Below are 17,624 nucleotides of genomic sequence, written 5' to 3'. Positions count from 1 at the left end.
GGAACCTTTGACCCTATTGACACAGAAATTGACATTCATATATAGACTGATATTGTGATCCTGATTGCAAATTTTGAGCCAAATCAGATATTTTTTGCCTCTAATATGGCCAAAGAGCAGCAGCCATTTTGTAGGCCATAAGCCTGTATTATCACTTTTTTCAAACCTAAATGGTCAGAAGTCAGGAACCTTTGACCCTATCAACACACAAATTTACATACATGTATATACAGACCGCTTGATCATGAGTACCAATTTGGAGCCCAATCGGACTTTTCTTCTCTTTTTAATAAATAGAAACACACTGATAGGGAATGTTCTGTCTTTCTGATAGAATGATAGATTTCCAGCAGGTTATATGTGGTCTCTTGCTGCGCTCTGGTGGTCATTTGGTGAAACAGCTACAGGTGAATTATTCTAAATTAAAGCTCTGCTGAACTTATTCAATCTTGCTTGTCTTGCTTAATTGAAGATCTTTATCCTTCTTGGTCATGCTAGTCAGCCACCTGGGTCATTCTTGTTTATGCTCCACCCACTTATTTTTTTATTTTATTTGCATAATATGCAAAACTTACTTTTGAGATCTTGTCCTTGGCTCCTTGACCAATCATGACATGTTTGGTGTCAAACAGTTCAGCAGAGCTTACTCCTCAATAATTATTTAAAAAATCTTTACATTTATAAACAATATGGCTGCCATATGCAAATGAGTTCTACCATGGTGCAGTAAAATGTCTTTAACACTTATAATTTTTGAATGCTTAACCTGACACTAATACCACTTCAGTCTTTTGATCATTACATGATTCTCAGATACCCTGTCAGTTTAAGTAGACATACACCCCCAGGGGGCGGGGCCAATGCTCGATAGCTGTTTCTCTAGAACCATACAAGCTATCAAGGTCATCCTAGCCAATTATCATCTATGGCCCATGCACTAATGGTACACCAAATGAAAATTTGATATGGACACTTTTGTGGTCACTATTAGCCAATCACATTCCAGCAAGCTTTTAACAGGCGGAATGTTAATCAGGTCAAAACTTATATACTATATACGGGTTATTTATTTGCCCTTTTTATGCCTTGTGTTTTTTCAATTTAAGAACTGAATTTGTTTCACCAAATGCGCACTAGAGTGCAGTAAGACACCACATAAAACCTGATGAACACTACAGCTCAATTTATCAATGCTTTTCAACTAGTTTACTCACACCACTCATCTAGCATTGCCATTATGGTCTTTATGGTCACGCTGGTCACCCAGCTTGGTTATGCTGGCCATCCAGCTTGGTCATGCTGGCCATTCACATTGGTCATTATGGTTCTGCTGGTCATTCAGCTTTGTCCTCATAGTAATGGTGGTCTTCCAGCTTGGTCATACTGGCCAACCACCTTTGCCATGCTGGTCATCCAGTTTGGTCATTATGGTCTTCCAGCTTGGTCAATATGGTCAACAAGTTTGTCATCCAGATTAGTCATGCTGGTAATCTAGCTTAGTCTTCACGGTCATGCTGGTCAACCGGCAACATGTTTTAAGCCTAACTGGCCTCCAGGGGTCTCTTTGCCTGTAACGCTCGAACCCCGTAAATCGCCGCTTGCGGCTATATTGGTATTTATAATCGCTTCCCCTGCCTTTTCTGACCTAGAAGTGATTGCACAGAACAAACTGTAAGGCCTAGAGAGCTGAGACTTGGTCATATGGTAGTACTTTAGACCCCTACTTAGCCGCATGACACGAGTCCCGATCGGCCTCAAGGGGGCGCTATGGCGAAGGTCAACGCGTTAGGCCTTGTAACTCCCACGCCCTGATAGCTAGAGCAAAATTTCTTTCGTCATATGATTCCTTGGTTAAGAGCAAATCAAAAAGGTCAATAGAACTACTAAGCTCCGCCCACTTAGATTTTTTGCTATTTAGCATAATATGCAAAACCTACTTTTGAGAACTTGTCCTAGGGTCATTGACCAATCCTGTCATATTTGGTGTCAAACAACTCAGCAGAGTCCCCGTCTCAATAATTATCGAAAAAATTGTGAAATTTGTAAACAATATGGCCGCCATATGCAAATTAATCTTACCGTGGCACACCCAAATTTACTCTAACAGCTGTAACTTTTGAATGCTTAAACTTACACTAATGCCACTTTACAACTTTGATTCCAACATGATTCTGAGGTAGCCCGTCAATCTGTGTAGACATACGCCTCCAGGGGGCGGAGCCAAAGCTAAAAATCTGTTTCTCAGGAACCGTACAAGCTATGAAGCTCTCCTTTGGCATGTATCATCTATGGCCTATGTCCTAATGTTTTACAGAAGGAAAATTTTATATGCAAATTTTTGCAATTGTTATTAGCCAATCAGATTCCAGCAAGCTTTTGACAGGCTAAACAGTGACCAATCAGGACAATACTTATACCCTACATGTATCTCAGGGCCTTGTATCATCCATTAAAATATGGCGTTGATTGGCCTCAAGGGGGCGCTATAGCAGAAAATCAGTTATATCTAAAGGTACAAGTGGCCTAGGCTTGTTATTCTTTTTTAGTTGTATACTTTGCTGTAGCCTTTACAACTTTGTAATTACATATGTTTACCAAAAATGCAAAGATTTTCATCAGTGGCCAAAAGAGTAAAAATTGCTCTTTTCGAACTTGTCTTTCAATCCTTAATCAATCAAAACAAATTTGGTCTTGATGCAATCTTGAGACCCTGTAGGTAAATAATTATCAAAAAAATCTTGACATTTTAACTATTTGAGGCCCATAAATCTTGATCAAACATGTACGTGAAAGCCTTTTCAGAGTTATTTGGCCAAAACTCTGTCAAAGTTTAAAACATGCCAAAACTGTTGAAGCTACTAATTAACAATGACATTTGAAGTACATATGCCAAGTATGAGCCAAATACGTCTTCAGTAGGCTCTACAGTGAAAAAATAACTATTTTCAATTTATTCTATTTATCGCTATTTTCCAACCTAAATGGACAGAAGACAGGAACCTTTCACCCTATCAACACACAAATTTATACACATATATAGACTGATAATCTGATCTTGATTGCAAATTTTCAGCCAAATCGGACATGTTTTGCCTCTACAACGGCTGGAAAACTACAGCGATTTTGTAGGCCTCAAGCCTGTATTATCGCTTTTTTCAAATCTAAATGGACAGAAGTCAGGAACCTTTGACCCTATTGACACAGAAATTGACATACATATATAGACTGATATTGTGATCTTGATTGCAAATCACTTTTTGCCTCTAATATGGCCAAAGAGCCACAGCCATTTTGTAGGCCATAAGCCTGTATTATCACTTTTTTCAAACCTAAATGGTCAGAAGTCAGGAACCTTTGACCCTATCAACACACAAATTTACATACATGTATATACAGACCACTTGATCATGAAAACCAATTTGGAGCCCAATCGGACTTTTCTTCTCTTTTTAATAAATAGAAACACACTGATAGGGAATGTTCTGTCTTTCTGATAGAGTGATAGATTTCCAGCAGGTTATATGTCGTCTCTTGCTGCGCTCTGGTGGTCATTTGGTGAAACAGCTACAGGTGAATTATTCTAAATTAAAGCTCTGCTGAACTTATTCAATCTTGCTTGTCTTGCTTAATTGAACATATTTTTACTTCTTGTTCATGCTGGTCAGCCGCCTGGGTCATTCTTGTTTATGCTCCACCCACTTAATTTTTTTTGAATTTGCATAATATGCAAAACCTACTTTTGAGATCTTGTCCTTGGATCCTTGACCAATCATGACATGTTTGGTGTCAAACAGTTCAGCAGAGCTTACTCCTCAATAATTATTAAAAAAATCTTTACATTTCTAAACAATATGGCCGCCATATGCAAATGAGTTCTACCATGGTGCAGTAAAATGTCTTTAACACTTATAACTTTTGAATGCTTAACCTGACATTAATACCACTTCAGTCCTTTGATCATTACATGATTCTCAGATACCCTGTCAATTTAAGTAGACATACACCCCCCCAGGGGGCGGGGCCAATGCTCGATAGCTGTTTCTCTAGAACCATACAAGCTATCAAGGTCATCCTAGCCAATTATCATCTATGGCCCATGCACTAATGGTACACCAAATGAAAATTTGATATGGACACTTTTGTGGTCACTATTAGCCAATCACATTCCAGCAAGCTTTTAACAGGCGGAATGTTAATCAGGTCAAAACTTATATACTATATACGGGTTATTTATATGCCCTTTTTATGCCTTGTGTTTTTTCAATTTAAGAACTGAATTTGTTTCACCAAATGCGCACTAGAGTGCAGTAAGACACCACATAAAACCTGATGAACACTACAGCTCAATTTATCAAAGCTTTTCAACTAGTTTACTCACACCACACATCTAGCATTGCCATTATGGTCTTTATGGTCACGCTGGTCACCCAGCTTGGTCATGCTGGCCATTCACATTGGTCATTATGGTCCTGCTGGTCATTCAGCTTTGTCCTCATAGTAATGGTGGTCTTCCAGCTTGATCATACTGGCCAACCACCTTTGCCATGCTGGTCATCCAGTTTGGTCATTATGGTCTTCCAGCTTGGTCAATATGGTCAACAAGTTTGTCATCCAGATTAGTCATGCTGGTAATCTAGCTTGGTCTTCACGGTCATGCTGGTCATCCTCATCCAGTTTGGCGATGCCGGTCAACCGGCAACATGTTTTAAGCCTAACTGGCCTCCAGGGGTCTCTTTGCCTGTAACGCTCGAACCCCGTAAATCGCCGCTTGCGGCTATATTTATTATTATTAGGGGTTCGAGCACGTAGTGCTAGAAACCCTATTGTAATTGTTCTGATTATTATTATTAGGGGTTCGAGCACGTAGTGCTAGAAACCCTATTGTAATTGTTCTGATTATTATTATTATTATTATTATTATTATTATTCTTATTCTTTTTCTGCCATAGAAGTGATTGGGCAGAAGAAACCGTAAGGCCTACAGGGCTGAGACTTGGTCATATGGTAGTACTTCTCACCGCTACTCAGATTCAAAAGATGAGCCCGATCGGCCTCAAGGGGGCGCTATGGCGAAGGTCAACGCGTTTGGCCTCGTTACTCCTACGCCCTGATAGCTAGAGCAAAAATTCTTGCATTATATGATTCCTTGGTTAATGGCAAATCAAAAAGGTCAATAGAACCACTAAGCTCCGCCCACTTAGATTTTTTGCTATTTAGCATAATATGCAAAACCTACTTTTGAGAACTTGTCCTAGGGTCATTGACCAATCCTGTCATATTTGGTGTCAAACAACTCAGCAGAGTCCCAAACTCAATAATTATCGAAAAAATTGAGAAAATTTTAAACAATATGGTCGCCATATGCAAATTAATCTTACCGTGGCACACCCAAATTTACTCTAACAGCTGTAACTTTTGAATGCTTAAACCTACACTAATGCCACTTTACAACTTTGATGCCAACATGATTCTGAGGTAGCCCGTCAATCTGTGTAGACATACGCCCCCAGGGGGCGGAGCCAAAGCTAAAAATCTGTTTCTCAGGAACCGTACAAGCTATGAAGCTCTCCTTTGGCATGTATCATCTATGGCCTATGTCCTAATGTTTTACAGAAGGAAAATTTGATATGCAAATTTTTGCAATCGTTATTAGCCAATCAGATTCCAGCAAGCTTTTGACAGGCTAAACAAAGACCAATCAGGACGATAGTTATACCCTACATGTATCTCAGGGCCTGCTATCATCCATTAAAATATGGCGTTGATTGGCCTCAAGGGGGCGCTATAGCAGAAAATCAGTTATATCTAAAGGTACAAGTGGCCTAGGCTTGTTATTCTTTTTTAGTTGTATACTTTGCTGTAGCCTTTACAACTTTGTAATTACATATGTTTACCAAAAATGCAAAGATTTTCATCAGTGGCCAAAAGAGTAAAAATTGCTCTTTTCGAACTTGTCTTTAAGTCCTTAATCAATCAAAACAAATTTGGTCTTGATGCAATCTTGAGACCCTGTAGGTAAATAATTATCAAAAAAATCTTGACATTTTAACTATTTGAGGCCCATAAACCATGATCAAACATGTACGTGAAAGCCTTTTCAGAGTTATTTGGCCAAAACTCTGTCAAAGTTTAAAACATACCAAAACTGTTGAAGCTACTAATTAACAATGACATTTGAAGCACATGTGCCAAGTATGAGCCAAATAAGTCGTCAGTAGGCTCTACAGTGAAAAAATAACTATTTTCAATTTATTCTATTTATCGCTATTTTCCAACCTAAATGGACAGAAGACAGGAACCTTTCACCCTATCAACACACAAATTTATACACGTATATAGACTGATAATCTGATCTTGATCGCAAATTTTCAGCCAAATCGGACATGTTTTGCCTCTACAACGGCTGGAAAACTACAGCGATTTTGTAGGCCTCAAGCCTGTATTATCGCTTTTTTCAAATCTAAATGGACAGAAGTCAGGAACCTTTGACCCTATTGACACAGAAATTGACATACATATATAGACTGATATTGTGATCCTGATTGCAAATTTTGAGCCAAATCAGATATTTTTTGCCTCTAATATGGCCAAAGAGCAACAGCCATTTTGTAGGCCATAAGCCTGTATTATCACTTTTTTCAAACCTAAATGGTCAGAAGTCAGGAACCTTTGACCCTATCGACACACAAATTTACATACATGTATATACAGACCACTTGATCATGAATACCAATTTGGAGCCCAATCGGACTTTTCTTCTCTTTTTAATAAATAGAAACACACTGATAGGGAATGTTCTGTCTTTCTGATAGAGTGATAGATTTCCAGCAGGTTATATGTGGTCGCTTGCTGCGCTCTGGTGGTCATTTGGTGAAACAGCTACAGGTGAATTATTCTAAATTAAAGCTCTGCTGAACTTATTCAATCTTGCTTGTCTTGCTTAATTGAACATATTTATCCTTCTTGTTCATGATGGTCAGCCACCTGGGTCATTCTTGTTTATGCTCCACCCACTTAATTTTTTTTTAAATTTGCATAATATGCAAAACCTACTTTTGAGATCTTGTCCTTGGATCCTTGACCAATCATGACATGTTTGGTGTCAAACAGTTCAGCAGAGCTTACTCCTCAATAATTATTAAAAAAATCTTTACATTTATAAACAATATGGCCGCCATATGCAAATGAGTTCTACCATGGTGCAGTAAAATCTCTTTAACACTTATAACTTTTGAATGCTTAACCTGACACTAATACCACTTCAGTCCTTTGATCATTACATGATTCTCAGATACCCTGTCAGTTTAAGTAGACATACACCGCCAGGGGGCGGGGCCAATGCTCGATAGCTGTTTCTCTAGAACCATACAAGCTATCAAGGTCATCCTAGCCAATTATCATCTATGGCCCATGCACTAATGGTACACCAAATGAAAATTTGATATGGACACTTTTGTGGTCACTATTAGCCAATCACATTCCAGCAAGCTTTTAACAGGCGGAATGTTAATCAGGTCAAAACTTATATACTATATACGGGTTATTTATATGCCCTTTTTATGCCTTGTGTTTTTTCAATTTAAGAACTGAATTTGTTTCACCAAATGCCCACTAGAGTGCAGTAAGACACCACATAAAACCTGATGAACACTACAGCTCAATTTATCAATGCTTTTCAACTAGTTTACTCACACCACTCATCTAGCATTGCCATTATGGTCTTTATGGTCACGCTGGTCACCCAGCTTGGTTATGCTGGCCATCCAGCTTGGTCATGCTGGCCATTCACATTGGTCATTATGGTCCTGCTGGTCATTCAGCTTTGTCCTCATAGTAATGGTGGTCTTCCAGCTTGGTCATACTGGCCAACCACCTTTGCCATGCTGGTCATCCAGTTTGGTCATTATGGTCTTCCAGCTTGGTCAATATGGTCAACAAGTTTGTCATCCAGATTAGTCATGCTGGTAATCTAGCTTGGTCTTCACGGTCATGCTGGTTATCCTCATCCAGTTTGGCGATGTCGGTCAACCGGCAACATGTTTTAAGCCTAACTGGCCTCCAGGGGTCTCTTTGCCTGTAACGCTCGAACCCCGTAAATCGCCGCTTGCGGCTATATTTATTATTATTATTATTATTAGGGGTTCGAGCACGTAGTGCTAGAAACCCTATTGTAATTGTTCTGATTATTAGGGGTTCGAGCACGTAGTGCTAGAAACCCTATTGTAATTGTTCTGATTATTATTATTATTATTATTATTATTATTATTATTATTATTATTATTATTATTATAGTTCTTATTCTTTTTCTGCCATAGAAGTGATTGGGCAGAAGAAACCGTAAGGCCTACAGGGCTGAGACTTGGTCATATGGTAGTACTTCTCACCGCTACTCAGATTCAAAAGATGAGCCCGATCGGCCTCAAGGGGGCACTATGGTGAAGGTCAACGCGTTTGGCCCCGTAACTCCTACGCCCTGATAGCTAGAGCAAAAATTCTTGCATTATATGATTCCTTGGTTAATGGCAAATCAAAAAGGTCAATAGAACCACTAAGCTCCGCCCACTTAGATTTTTTGCTATTTAGCATAATATGCAAAACCTACTTTTGAGAACTTGTCCTAGGGTCATTGACCAATCCTGTCATTTTTGGTGTCAAACAACTCAGCAGAGTCCCAACCTCAATAATTATCAAAAAAATTGTGAAATTTGTAAACAATATGGCCGCCATATGCAAATTAATCTTACCGTGGCACACCCAAATTTACTCTAACAGCTGTAACTTTTGAATGCTTAAACCTACACTAATGCCACTTTAGACCGTTGATGCCAACATGATTCTGAGGTAGCCCGTCAATCTGTGTAGACATACGCCCCCAGGGGGCGGAGCCAAAGCTAAAAATCTGTTTCTCAGGAACCGTACAAGCTATGAAGCTCTCCTTTGGCATGTATCATCTATGGCCTATGTCCTAATGTTTTACAGAAGGAAAATTTGATATGCAAATTTTTGCGATCGTTATTAGCCAATTAGTTTCCAGCAAGCTTTTGACATGCTAAACAATGACCAATCAGGACGATACTTATACCCTACATGTATCTCAGGGCCTTCTATCATCCATTAAAATATGGCGTTGATTGGCCTCAAGGGGGCGCTATAGCAGAAAATCAGTTATATCTAAAGGTACAAGTGGCCTAGGCTTGTTATTCTTTTTTAGTTGTATACTTTGCTGTAGCCTTTACAACTTTGTAATTACATGTATTTACCAAAAATGCAAAGATTTTCATCAGTGGCCAAAAGAGTAAAAATTGCTCTTTTCGAACTTGTCTTTAAGTCCTTAATCAATCAAAATAACTTTGGTCTTGATGCAATCTTGAGACCATGTAGGTAAATAATTATCAAAAAAATCTTGACAATTTAACTATTTGAGGCCCATAAACCTTGATCAAACATGTACGTGAAAGCCTTTTCAGAGTTATTTGGCCAAAACTCTGTCAAAGTTTTAAACATGCCAAAACTGTTGAAGCTACTAATTAACAATGACATTTGAAGCACATTTGCCAAGTATGAGCCAAATAAGTCTTCAGTAGGCTCTACAGTGAAAAAATAACTATTTTCAATTTATTCTATTTATCGCTATTTTCCAACCTAAATGGACAGAAGACAGGAACCTTTCACCCTATCAACACACAAATTTATACACATATATAGACTGATAATCTGATCTTGATTGCAAATTTTCAGCCAAATCGGACATGTTTTGCCTCTACAACGGCTGGAAAACTACAGCGATTTTGTAGGCCTCAAGCCTGTATTATCGCTTTTTTCAAACCTAAATGGACAGAAGTCAGGAACCTTTGACCCTATCGACACAGAAATTGACATACATATATAGACTGATATTGTGATCCTGATTGCAAATTTTGAGCCAAATCAGATATTTTTTGCCTCTAATATGGCCAAAGAGCAACAGCCATTTTGTAGGCCATAAGCCTGTATTATCGCTTTTTTCAAACCTAAATGGTCAGAAGTCAGGAACCTTTGACCCTATCAACACACAAATTTACATACATGTATATACAGACCACTTGATCATGAATACCAATTTGGAGCCCAATCGGACTTTTCTTCTCTTTTTAATAAATAGAAACACACTGATAGGGAATGTTCTGTCTTACTTATAGAGTGATAGATTTCCAGCAGGTTATATGTGGTCTCTTGCTGCGCTCTGGTGGTCATTTGGTGAAACAGCTACATTTGAATTATTCTAAATTAAAGCTCTGCTGAACTTATTTAATCTTTTTTGTCTTGCTTAATTGAACATATTTATCCTTCTTGGTCATGCTAGTCAGCCACCTGGGTCATTCTTATTTATGCTCCACCCACTTAATTTTTTTTTAATTTGCATAATATGCAAAACCTACTTTTGAGATCTTGTCTTTGCCTCCTTGACCAATCATGACATGTTTGGTGTCAAACAGTTCAGCAGAGCTTACTCCTCAATAATTATTAAAAAAAAATCTTTACATTTATAAACAATATGGCCGCCATATGCAAATTAGTTTTACCATGGTGCAGTAAAATGTCTTCTAACACTTATAACTTTTGAATGCTTAACCTGACATTAATACCACTTCAGTCCTTTGATCATTACATGATTCTCAGATACCCTGTCAGTTCAAGTAGACATACACCCCCAGGGGGCAGAGCCAATGCTCAATAGCTGTTTCTCTACAACCATACAAGCTATCAAGGTCATCCTTGCCAATTATCATCTATGGCCCATGCACTAATGGTACACCAAATGAAAATTTGATATGGACACTTTTGTGGTCACTATTAGCCAATCACATTCCAGCAAGCTTTTGACAGGCAGAATGTTTATCAGGTCAAAACTTATACACTATATATGGGTTATTTATATGCCCTTTTTATGCCTTGTGTTTTTTGAATTTAAGAACTGAAGTTGTTTCACCAAATGCCCACTAGAGTGCAGCAAGACACCACATAAAACCTGATGAACACTACAGCTCAATTTATCAATGCTTTTCAACTAGTTTACTCACACCACTCATCTAGCATTGTCATTTTGGTCTTTATGGTCACGCTGGTTACCCAGCTTGATTATCCAGTTTGGTGATGACGGTCAACCAGCAACAGGTTTTAAGCCTAACTGGCCTCCAGGGGCCTCTTTGCCTGTGACGCTCGAACCCCGTAAATCGCCGCTTGCGGCTATATTTATTATTAGGGGTTCGAGCACGTAGTGCTAGAAACCCTATTGTAATTGTTCTGATTATTATTATTATTATTATTATTATAGTTCTTATTCTTTTTCTGCCATAGAAGTGATTGGGCAGAAGAAACCGTAAGGCCTACAGGGCTGAGACTTGGTCATGTGGTAGTACTTCTCACCGCTACTCAGATTCAAAAGATGAGCCCGATCGGCCTCAAGGGGGCGCTATGGCGAAGGTCAACGCGTTTGGCCCCGTAACTCCTACGCCCTGATAGCTAGAGCAAAAATTCTTGCATTATATGATTCCTTGGTTAATGGCAAATCAAAAAGGTCAATAGAACCACTAAGCTCCGCCCACTTAGATTTTTTGCTATTTAGCATAATATGCAAAACCTACTTTTGAGAACTTGTCCTAGGGTCATTGACCAATCCTGTCATATTTGGTGTCAGACAACTCAGCAGAGTCCCAAGCTCAATAATTATCGAAAAAATTGTGAAATTTGTAAACAATATGGCCGCCATATGCAAATTAATCTTACCGTGGCACACCCAAATTTACTCTAACAGCTGTAACTTTTGAATGCTTAAACCTACACTAATGCCACTTTACAACTTTGATGCCAACATGATTCTGAGGTAGCCCGTCAATCTGTGTAGACATACGCCCCCAGGGGGCGGAGCCAAAGCTAAAAATCTGTTTCTCAGGAAGCGTACAAGCTATGAAGCTCTCCTTTGGCATGTATCATCTATGGCCTATGTCCTAATGTTTTACAGAAGGAAAATTTGATATGCAAATTTTTGCGATCGTTATTAGCCAATCAGATTCCAGCAAGCTTTTGACAGGCTAAACAATGACCAATCAGGACGATACTTATACCCTACATGTATCTCAGGGCCTTCTATCATCCCTTAAAATATGGCGTTGATTGGCCTCAAGGGGGCGCTATAGCAGAAAATCAGTTATATCTAAAGGTACAAGTGGCCTAGGCTTGTTATTCTTTTTTAGTTGTATACTTTGCTGTAGCCTTTACAACTTTGTAATAACATGTGTTTACCAAAAATGCAAAGATTTTCATCAGTGGCCAAAAGAGTAAAAATTGCTCTTTTCGAACTTGTCTTTAAGTCCTTAATCAATCAAAACAAATTTGGGCTTGATGCAATCTTGAGACCCTGTAGGTAAATAATTATCAAAAAAATCTTGACATTTTAACTATTTGAGGCCCATAAACCTTGATCAAACATGTACGTGAAAGCCTTTTCAGAGTTATTTGGCCAAAACTCTGTCAAAGTTTAAAACATGCCAAAACTGTTGAAGCTACTAATTAACAATGACATTTGAAGCACATGTGCCAAGTATGAGCCAAATAAGTCTTCAGTAGGCTCTACAGTGAAAAAATAACTATTTTCAATTTATTCTATTTATCGCTATTTTCCAACCTAAATGGACAGAAGACTGGAACCTTTCACCGTATCAACACACAAATTTATGCACATATATAGACTGATAATCTGATCTTTATTGCAAATTTTCAGCCAAATCGGACATGTTTTGCCTCTACAACGGCTGGAAAACTACAGCGATTTTGTAGGCCTCAAGCCTGTATTATCGCTTTTTTCAAATCTAAATGGACAGAAGTCAGGAGCCTTTGACCCTATTGACACAGAAATTGACATACATATATAGACTGATATTGTCATCCTGATTGCAAATTTTGAGCTAAATCAAATATTTTTTGCCTCTAATATGGCCAAAGAGCAACAGCCATTTTGTAGGCCATAAGCCTGTATTATCACTTTTTTCAAACCTAAATGGTCAGAAGTCAGGAACCTTTGACCCTATCAACACACAAATTTACATACATGTATATACAGACCACTTGATCATGAGTACCAATTTGGAGCCCAATCGGACTTTTCTTCTCTTTTTAATAAATAGAAACACACTGATAGGGAATGTTCTGTCTTTCTGATAGAGTGATAGATTTCCAGCAGGTTATATGTGGTCTCTTGCTGCGCTCTGGTGGTCATTTGGTGAAACAGCTACAGGTGAATTATTCTAAATTAAAGCTCTGCTGAACTTATTCAATCTTGCTTGTCTTGCTTAATTGAACATATTTATCCTTCTTGTTCATGCTGGTCAGCCGCCTGGGTCATTCTTGTTTATGCTCCACCCACTTATTTTTTTTAAATAAATTTGCATAATATGCAAAAAATACTTTTGAGATCTTGTCCTTGGATCCTTGACCAATCATGACATGTTTGGTATCAAACAGTTCAGCAGAGCTTACTCCTCAATAATTATTAAAAAAATCTTTACATTTATAAACAATATGGCCGCCATATGCAAATGAGTTCTACCATGGTGCAGTAAAATCTATTTAACACTTATAACTTTTGAATGCTTAACCTGACACTAATACCACTTCAGTCCTTTGATCATTACATGATTCTCAGATACCCTGTCAGTTTAAGTAGACATACACCCCCCCAGGGGGCGGAGCCAATGCTCGATAGCTGTTTCTCTAGAACCATACAAGCTATCAAGGTCGTCCTTGCCCATTATCATCTATGGCCCATGCACTAATGGTACACGAAATGAAAATTTGATATGGACACTTTTGTGGTCACCATTAGCCAATCACATTCCAGCAAGATTTTGACAGGCTGAATGTCAATCAGGTCAAAACTTATGTACTATTATTGATATTATTGGTTATTAATATGTGCCCTTTTCATGCCTCACTGCTAGGCTCTCCGAATGCCCACTAGAGTGCAGCAAGAGACCACATAAAACCTGCTGAACACTACGGCTCAATTTATCAATGCATTTCAACTAGTTTACTCACACCACTCATCTAGCATTGTCATTATGGTCTTTATGGTCACGCTGGTCACCTAGCTTGGTTATGCTGCCCATCCAGCTAGGTCATTCTGGTCATTCACATTGGTCATTATGGTCCTGCTGGTCATTCAGCTTTGTCATCATAGCAATGCTGGTCATCCAGCTTGGTCATACTGGCCAAACACCTTTGCCATGCTGGTCATCCAGTTTGGTGATGCCAGTCAACCAGCAACATGTTTTAAGCCTAACTGGCCTCCAGGGGCCTCTTTGTCTGTAACGCTCGAACCCCGTAAATCGCCGCTTGCGGCTATATTTATTATTAGGGGTTCGAGCACGTAGTGCTAGAAACCCTATTGTAATTGTTCTGATTATTATTATTATTATTATTATTATTATTATTATTCTTATTCTTTTTCTGCCATAGAAGTGATTGGGCAGAAGAAACCGTAAGGCCTACAGGGCTGAGACTTGGTCATATGGTAGTACTTCTCACCGCTACTCAGGTTCAAAAGATGAGCCCGATCGGCCTCAAGGGGGCGCTATGGCGAAGGTCAACGCGTTAGGCCTCGTAACTCCCACGCCCTGATAGCTAGACCAAAAATTCTTACATTATATGATTCCTTGGTTAATGGCAAATCAAAAAGGTCAATAGAACCACTAAGCTCCGCCCACTTAGATTTTTTGCTATTTAGCATAATATGCAAAACCTACTTTTGAGAACTTGTTCTAAACTCATTGACCAATCCTGACATTTTTGGTGTCAAACAACTCAGCAGAGTCCCAGCCTCAATAATTATCGAAAAAATTTAGAAATTTGTAAACAATATGGCCGCCATATGCAAATTAATCTTACCGTGGCACACCAAAATTAACTCTAACAGCTGTAACTTTTGAATGCTTAAACCTGCACTAATGCCACTTTACAACTTTGATGCCAACATGATTCTGAGGTAGCCCGTCAATCTGTGTAGACATACGCCCCCAGGGGGCGGAGCCAAAGCTAAAAATCTGTTTCTCAGGAACCGTACAAGCTATGAAGCTCTCCTTTGGCATGTATCATCTATGGCCTATGTCCTAATGTTGTACAGAAGGAAAATTTGATATGCAAATTTTTGCGATCGTTATTAGCCAATCAGATTCCAGCAAGCTTTTGACATGCTAAACAATGACCAATCAGGACGATACTTATACTCTACATGTATCTCAGGGCCTTCTATCATCCATTAAAATATGGCGTTGATTGGCCTCAAGGGGGCGCTATAGCAGAAAATCAGTTATATCTAAAGGTACAAGTGGCCTAGGCTTGTTATTCTTTTTTAGTTGTATACTTTGCTGTAGCCTTTACAACTTTGTAATTACATGTGTTTACCAAAAATGCAAAGATTTTCATCAGTGGCCAAAAGAGTAAAAATTGCTTATTTCGAACTTGTCTTTAAGTCCTTAATCAATCAAAACAAATTTGGTCTTGATGCAATCTTGAGACCCTGTAGGTAAATAATTATCAAAAAAATCTTGACATTTTAACTATTTGAGGCCCATAAACCTTGATCAAACATGTACGTGAAAGCCTTTTCAGAGTTATTTGGCCAAAACTCTGTCAAAGTTTAAAACATGCCAAAACTGTTGAAGCTACTAATTAACAATGACATTTGAAGCACATTTGCCAAGTATGAGCCAAATAAGTCTTCAGTAGGCTCTACAGTGAAAAAATAACCATTTTCAATTTATTCTATTTATCGCTATTTTCCAACCTAAATGGACAGAAGACAGGAACCTTTCACCCCATCAACACACAAATTTATACACATATATAGACTGATAATCTGATCTTGATTGCAAATTTTCAGCCAAATCGGACATGTTTTGCCTCTACAACGGCTGGAAAACTACAGTGATTTTGTAGGCCTCAAGCCTGTATTATCGCTTTTTTCAAATCTAAATGGACAGAAGTCAGGAACCTTTGACCCTATCAACACATAAATTGACATACATATATAGACTGATATTGTGATCTTGATTGCAAATTTTGAGCCAAATCAGATATTTTTTGCCTCTAATATGGCCAAAGAGCAACAGCCATTTTGTAGGCCATAAGCCTGTATTATCGCTTTTTTCAAGCCTAAATGGACAGAAGTCAGGAACCTTTGACCCTATCAACACCCAAATTTACACACATATATATACAGACCACTTGATCATGAGTACCAATTTGGAGCCCAATCGGACTTTTCTTCTCTTTTTAATAAATAGAAACACACTGATAGGGAATGTTCTGTCTTACTTATAGAGTGATAGATTTCCAGCAGGTTATATGTGGTCTCTTGCTGCGCTCTGGTGGTCATTTGGTGAAACAGCTACAGTTGAATTATTCTAAATTAAAGCTCTGCTGAACTTATTTAATCTTGCTTGTCTTGCTTAATTAAACATATTTATCCTTCTTGGTCATGCTAGTCAGCCACCTGGGTCATTCTTGTTTATGTTCCACCCACTTAATTTTTTTTTTATTTGCATAATATGCAAAACTTACTTTTGAGATCTTGTCCTTGGCTCCTTGACCAATCATGACATGTTTGGTATCAAACAGTTCAGCAGAGCTTACTGTAAAGATTATAAATGTAAAGATTAAAAAACCTTTACATTTATAAACAATATGGCCGCCATATGCAAATGAGTTCTACCATGGTGCAGTAAAATCTCTTTAACACTTATAACTTTTGAATGCTTAACCTGACACTAATACCACTTCAGTCCTTTGATCATTACATGATTCTCAGAAACCCTGTCAGTTTAAGTAGACATACACTCCCCCAGGGGGCGGAGCCAATGCTCGATAGCTGTTTCTCTAGAACCATACAAGCTATCAAGGTCGTCCTTGCCAATTATCATCTATGGCCCATGCACTAATGGTACACCAAACGAAAATTTGATATGGACACTTTTGTGGTCACTATAAGCCAATCGCATTCCAGTAAGCTTTTGACAGGATGAATGTTAATCAGGTCAAAACTTATACAATATTATTGATATGATTGGTTATTGATATGTGCCCTTTTATGCCTCACTGCTTGGCTCTCAGCAGGATAAATGTGGCTTGTGTTTTTCAATATAAGAACTGAAGTTGTTTCACCAAATGTCCACTAGAGTGCAGCAAGAGACCACATTAAACCTGATGAACACTACAGCTCAATTTATCAATGCTTTTCAACTAGTTTACTCACACCACTCATCTGGCATTGTCATTACTGTCTTTGTGGTCAGGCTGGTCACCTAGATTGGTTATGCTGCTCATCCAGCTAGGTCATTCTGTTCATTCACATTGGTCATTATGGTCCTGCTGGTCATTCAGCTTTGTATTCATAACAGTGTTGGTCATCCAGCTTGGTCATACTGGCCAACCACCTTTGCCATGCTGGTCATCCAGTTTGGTCATTATGGTCTTCCAGCTTGGTAAATATGGTCAACAAATTTGTCATCCAGATTAGTCATGCTGGTAATCTAGCTTGGTCTTTATGGTCATGCTGGTCATCCTCATCGAGTTTGGTGATGCCGGTCAAT

This window comes from Astyanax mexicanus, chromosome 3 (assembly GCF_023375975.1).
Source record: "Astyanax mexicanus isolate ESR-SI-001 chromosome 3, AstMex3_surface, whole genome shotgun sequence".
Taxonomy (NCBI): Eukaryota; Metazoa; Chordata; class Actinopteri; order Characiformes; family Acestrorhamphidae; genus Astyanax; species Astyanax mexicanus.
The sequence above is the reverse complement of the archived record's forward strand: the minus strand, read 5'-3'. Positions refer to the sequence as shown.